Source organism: Ixodes scapularis, unplaced genomic scaffold (genome assembly GCF_016920785.2).
Source record: "Ixodes scapularis isolate PalLabHiFi unplaced genomic scaffold, ASM1692078v2 PGA_scaffold1__304_contigs__length_218370807, whole genome shotgun sequence".
NCBI classification, from domain to species: domain Eukaryota; kingdom Metazoa; phylum Arthropoda; class Arachnida; order Ixodida; family Ixodidae; genus Ixodes; species Ixodes scapularis.
The window spans coordinates 16,230,144-16,236,390 of record NW_024609846.1 but is presented as its reverse complement, the minus strand read 5'-3'; the positions used below and the strand labels follow the sequence as shown (position 1 = coordinate 16,236,390).

Genomic DNA, 6,247 nt, shown 5'->3' with positions numbered 1-6,247 from the left:
TTAAAGTACTATTTGGGGCGCATCAATATTCTGTATGAGCAAAATGCAATGAAAAAGTGCTAATTTCGTGTTCGCACTAGCAGTGTCATGCAGTGTGCATGGGGCAGGCCGGGCAAAATGAATCGGCACAGCCTATGTCGGTAGTCATTAACAAAAGGGTGATATATCATTTAATCTGGTCAGAACACTCATATATTCACCCATGTCTATTTGTAGTGGTGGTAGGCTTTCATATCTCCCGTGATCATTGCACCAGGGTAACGGACTTGGTTATGATTTTCATATTTTCCCCATTTACAGAAGCAGTCAGACTGATAAAAGGCATGAGTGGTGCAACGCTTGAAGAAATTGAAGCAGGAGCCAAGGGTTGGCTGAAGAACTGCCGAGCATGCGTAAATAGCGCCACAAAAAGGTATGGTACTTAAGCATTATTTCATCTAAACATTTTCCCTTTTCCTGCTGACTGAGAAGTGGCAAATTGAAAACGTACTTAAAAGTCACTTAATAATACAAGCCTTGTATAATTATGACTATGAAACTTAATGTATAGCACTGACTGAAATTTCGGATACCGTACAGCTCGTTGCTCAAATTTTCGGAAGTTTTTTTTTCCATTTATACTTACAAACAGTCGCCGTATGCTTCATTGCAAGCATTTTGGTTGTTTGGTCTCGTAGCCTCGAATCCCCGTCTTACGCATGAAAAAGCTAGATTGGGCCACGGTCAGATATTCCAGTTCCACTATATCCAATATAGCTGCCATCTGTGGGCCATACTTCTGTATCTTCTCGTGTTTGCATTTCCCTACCGCGACCAGGAGAAGAACTACTGTCCACCATTCTTCCCGTGTTCTTCGAGCGAGTATATTTGGCAGATAGGTGCTGCAGTAAAGCGAGCTTGGTCAGCTGAATGTAGCCTCCAAATCATACCAGCTTTATCTTTACTGTATGCGGCAGCAATGGCCTCAGCAACGCTTGGCACTGCGATCATCCAAACATGTAGAAAGCGACCAGTATGAAGTGGAAGTTGCATGAGAACTTAATATTGGCATCAAACAAGTGGAAAGTGGGCAATACCATGCAGAGGTTGCATGGAATTTTTTCATTTAAGTTAAAGACCGACGACCAGTTCGCGCTTTCGACTTTTCACCCGCTTCCTCCTCTCCCTCCTACCCTTTCCACCCATGCCCGCCCCTCTTGGTCCCTTCTTTCCATCCTTCGCTTCCCTCGCCCGAAGGCGTGGAGAGGAGGGTCTTCTGCCTTGCAGAATCTCGAGTCTGGTTGTCGGCCTTTAAAATAGTTTTTCTAGACTGCTTTTTCGGGTTGCCTTCGAGTCCGGAAAATTGGTCAGCATTTGCATTTAAACATCATAGAGTCACTTTGTTGGCACACTATTGCAAATAATTGCTTTGTAGATTGCTCCTTGTTTTTTTACCTTGTTTTGCAAAAAACAAAGTACTAGTTCATGTTGGTCTTGTGGTGTACTTTGGCTAGCAGGTGTACTTTGGCTAGCAGAATCATTCTCAAATCTTAAAAGTGGTTTTCTGGACTTCTCTTCTATAGCAAACTTCAGTCATTTTTGGGCTGCTTTGAAATTTCGCAGGAAACTTCTAGCAGTGTCATACAAAATTTGTTTCTGAAATTAGCTTTATATCCGAAATATCTTGAAAATTCCTGATAGGCAGCAAAACATGGGGTATTTACAATGGGCACATTATGGGTACATTATATAATGCATGCTTAGACACTTGATACCTTTATAAAACTGGGAACAATAGGGAATATTAAACTCCTAAAAATTTACTTTTTGTTTCATTGCAGGAAGCTTCCACGAGTCTGAGAGTTCAGAAACTTCCATGAGTCAGCTGGAAACTTCCACAAGTCATCTGGATTGCAAGCCATTATTTCATTTCTTATTGTTCTAAAACTAATAAGCAGTGCATTGAAAGCTTCAATTATATTTACGTACCTATTTTACTAATAAACATGTTTTTACAGTTCTTGAACAGGAGAAAAATCATTTGCTTACTGGTGCGCAGCTATGGCTGTGTCACTTGAGAGCTTGCGATTGACAGGTGTTCAATATATGGTGTACTTACAGACATGCAATAGCTATGCTTTGCTATGTTAACCATGTCATTTTATTCACACCAGCTTGGTGCAAAGGCCTATTTTTGCAACAGCGCTCGACTATATTGCAAAGACTTGACTCAAGAGACTGAAAGCCGCTAAGGCAACTAATTAGTGTTGCAATTCTTGATTGCCATGGTAAGTCATGGTTGTATCTTGACGTTAGCCCCCTCACATTGTCAGTCGCTGCAGTACGAATCGGCTTCAGTATTCGTCCTTACCACTATATAAGGAGTTTAGCTATTCAAAGCCTTATGGCTTTTTGGGATTAAAATATCCAGGCCGTAACCAGGTGTCCTGTAATAGTTTTCAAGTCGTCTATGGTAGATCTTGCAAGACATCTTGCAGCCCAAGGACTGGGCGTTATGCCGGCTAGAAGACGGCTACAGGACGTTTCAAGACGTCCGGGCTATATAATATATTGCCAAGATGTCCAGAAAACGTCTTGTAGACCTTGCCAAGACAAATTTTAAGACATTTTTTTGTGTAGGCCAGAATGATGGTGCATAAGCTGGAAAAAGGATGGCTAAAAGACATCTTATATGCCTTTTTAAGATGTTAAATACACCTATCTAGAGGTGCTGTAGTCGTCTTCAAGAGTTCAAGACATTTTGCAAGACGTCTTGTAGCCCAAGAAAGACTGGGCATTATCCCGACTAGAAGACGGCTACAAGACGTCTTGGGCTATATAACGTCTTGCCAGGATGTCTACAAAACGTCTCGTAGACCTTGCCAAGACAAATTTTAAGACATTTTGTTTTGTAAGCCAAAATAATGGTGCATGAGCTAAGAAAAAGACGGCTAAAAGACATCTTATATCCTTTTTAAGATGTTAAATAGACCTATCTAGAGGTCCTGTAGTCGTCTTCAAGAGTTCTTCAAGACATCTTGCATGACGTCTTGTAGCCCAAGAAAGACGGGGCGTTAGCCCGACTAGAAGACGGCTACAAGACGTTTCAAGACGTCTTGGGCTATATAACGTCTTGTCAGGATGTCTACAACACGTATTGTACATCTTGCCAAGACGTCTTTTAGCCGTCTTGTAGCCATCTTTGCGTTCGGTGGGCATATACTTCGTTTGAAGAAGTTTAATGATTTGGGCGTTGGGCAGTTGAGAGGGGGGGGGGAGGGGGGTTCTTGATCTTGCAAGGCTTGTCGCTCAAAGTTGGCATCGCTCATTTTATTATTCACATGTGGATGAACTCGCATGTCATACAAAAGCGCAGCAGCTCCAGGATTTGAAACGGATCATATGTTGTATCCATTAGCGGAAGAGATCACCCCGACCACTTCTCAACTCGAAACCGTCGGCCTTGTTCGGTTCTGGTTCTCCTACGGGCTGCGATTAGGTACCTTAAGATGGATTTTTTTTTTATTTCTATGTGTGCGCCCGTGAGAGGGCTAGTTTGAACGAAGCACTTACAAAGCTGCATTCTACTCCCTCAAACTTCGCCCTGAATGGCCTTTGCCACGCACTGGGGCTTTCCTGGGGCTTCCAACTACCAGTCCCGACTCGTAAAAATGCGGACATTCCACAGAAACTGTACATACAAAGGGGTTGACCTCGTTTCCTACAGCTCCACAAAAATCTTTCTTTTTTCGGTTCGAAAAAAGAAGCAAATTTTATTTCTGTCATTTGAGAAAAAAAAAATGTGTGCAGGGGGGGGGGGGGTCTCATGAAAAAATAGTAACGGTTAGAAGGAATTTTTATTCCAAAAGTAATCAAATTACTCTTTTGATTACTGCCTAATAAAAGTAATCAGCCCTCTCTCTTCGGTATTGACGGGCGAAGGTACGCATCATGTCATTCTATTAACGGTCCCCCAATGTGAAAGAGGCCTTGTGGTTCTGGAAACCAGTGCCTTCCAGTACTTTCAAAGAGAAATATAGGTTCTGCAGGCACTGCTCGTCACTCCACCTGTTGTGGTGGGCCGCGCGATCGTACTGGTTGATCCAGTCTTCGACGCCCTCCTATTTCTCGCCGAGAAAGGGAGCAGGTGTCCGCAGAGCGACGGGCAGGACGGGCGGGGTGGTCATTGTCGGGATTTTATTCCTTCGGTTCTCGGGCAAGAGACTCAGTTCGGGGGACTGACCTCTGCTGCGACGGATTCTTCGGGCTTTGGCGAAGGGCCTTCCGGGGCTGAGCACATCGCTTGGCCGGGATGTCTTCGGAGGGGTACACTCAACGGGCATAGAATGCAGTACCCAGCACCAGAGGTCGGCATTTTAGGTCGCCCTCACTCACCCTCACCCTCACAGCCACACTGACCTAAGCCCCTCACTCACCCTCACCCTCACAGCTACACTCACCTTCAGCCCCTCACTCACCCTCACCCTCACAATCACACTCACCTTCAGCCCTTCACTCACCCTCACTGAACCTCACGGCCCTCACGCACTCACAGCCCTCACGCTCCTCACGGCCCTCACGCCCCTCACCGCCCTCACGGCCCTCACCGCCCTCACCGCCCTCACGGCCCTCACCGCCCTCACGGCCCTCACGCACTCATAGCCCTCACGCCACTCACCGCCCTCACGGCCCTCACGGCCCTCACCGCCCTCACAGCCCTCACCGCCCTCACAGCCCTCACGCACTCACAGCCCTCACGCCACTCACCGCCCTCACGCCACTCACCGCCCTCACGGCCCTCACGGCCCTCACCGCCCTCACGGCCCTCACGCCACTCACCGCCTTCACGCCACTCACCGCCCTCACGTCATTCACCGCCCTCACGCCCCTCACCGCCCATGCGGCCCTCACACCCCTCACGCCCCTCACGCACTCATGGCCCTCACGCCACTCAGGCCAGCTTTAGATGGGGCAATTTCGCCCAAAAACTTTACGTCGCAACACCAGCAACACGGGCCGCCCGCGAGCACACGCAGCAACCAATTGCTGCAATTTGCCATTGTTATAATAACATTTTATTTTTCTTGCACTATTTAGACACAATTACGCGTTATAAACGTGTTTTTATGCATTTAAAACTCGTTAAGAATACTAATGCACCTTTCTGAAACAGTTTATTTCCAAAAAAACGATCGATTTCAAACCAGAACCAAGTCATTCGGTGTCATCATCACCGGCACGAGGTATCGCGTGAAACTTTTGCGTCCCTGATTGGATGCAGCCGCTTCAAACGTATTCGAATTGCTCCGAGTCCCTATTGGAAAAACGTACAAGAAACAAACCTGCTGCTTGTACAGTCCTGGTATGACACCACCATAATTTATTGTTATTATACATGCAGCTAATTTGGTTTTGCGTTCTCCATAACTGGAGATACCGGCACCGCTATGGCTCCGGGTCTGTTTATACTGGCAGCCGGTTTGCTCGCCGATATGACTCGGTATGGCTGGTATGATTTTGCGTCCGATGACGTAGGCGACCGCCATCTTTCCAACGAAACGCCTATACCACAAGACCACCGGTATAACTAAACCATACATGCAGAAAGACGACCGCCATCTTCCAACAAAAACGTCCATCGTTTACCACCGGTATCGTTACATACATCATACATGTCGAAAAATAACATAAGCCGCGTTTACATGAATGCGACTTAGTCGCATTGAATCCAGTTGCCGCATTCAATATGCGGTCATGTAAACGGCATAATGCGCAAAGCGCATCGCATTAAAGTCGCTAGACAGAGGTGGATCGAGATGGCGAGTGCGCATTCATTCAGCCCATGTAAACGAAGATCGCATCGCATTTTGGAACGGGGAGGATTATCGGAAGGCGCTCGCTGCGGGAGCGAGTGAACAGCTGAGAACATGGTGGCGGCCAACCTCGTCGGCGGCGCGGAGAGCGGTCCCGCAATTTTTTTCCCGAGAACAAACGCAAGCTTTTATTGCGATCATAAGTAAGCGGAATTTAGCGGAGCTGCTCGGTGAGGGCGGCCCCGTCCAAACCTTTGCGAAGTACGACTTGCGCGTCCGAAGGCGTCACAAAGGCTTCGGTGCAAGCACGCATGACACCGAGAGCTCCGATCACTGTAGAGCACTGCATGGTTGCGCAGAACGAGCAGCTCCTACCTCGCTGCCGTTCCTGGCTGCGCAAGAGCCTCTCGGACTCGGGGTCTGGTCGCGATCGGCGAGGTCTGGCGCGGCGAAAC

The 6,247-nt window shown here is 47.2% G+C and overlaps 1 long non-coding RNA gene across 1 annotated transcript; it reads left to right on the top strand.

Annotated features, from left to right (window-relative positions):
- The first annotated feature begins 325 nt into the window (after positions 1–325).
- LOC120849045 lies at positions 326–2,002 on the top strand. The gene is made up of 2 exons (XR_005717834.3): positions 326–412; positions 1,821–2,002. It is a non-coding gene; the product is annotated as an uncharacterized LOC120849045 (long non-coding RNA).
- The last annotated feature ends 4,245 nt before the right edge of the window (positions 2,003–6,247 follow it).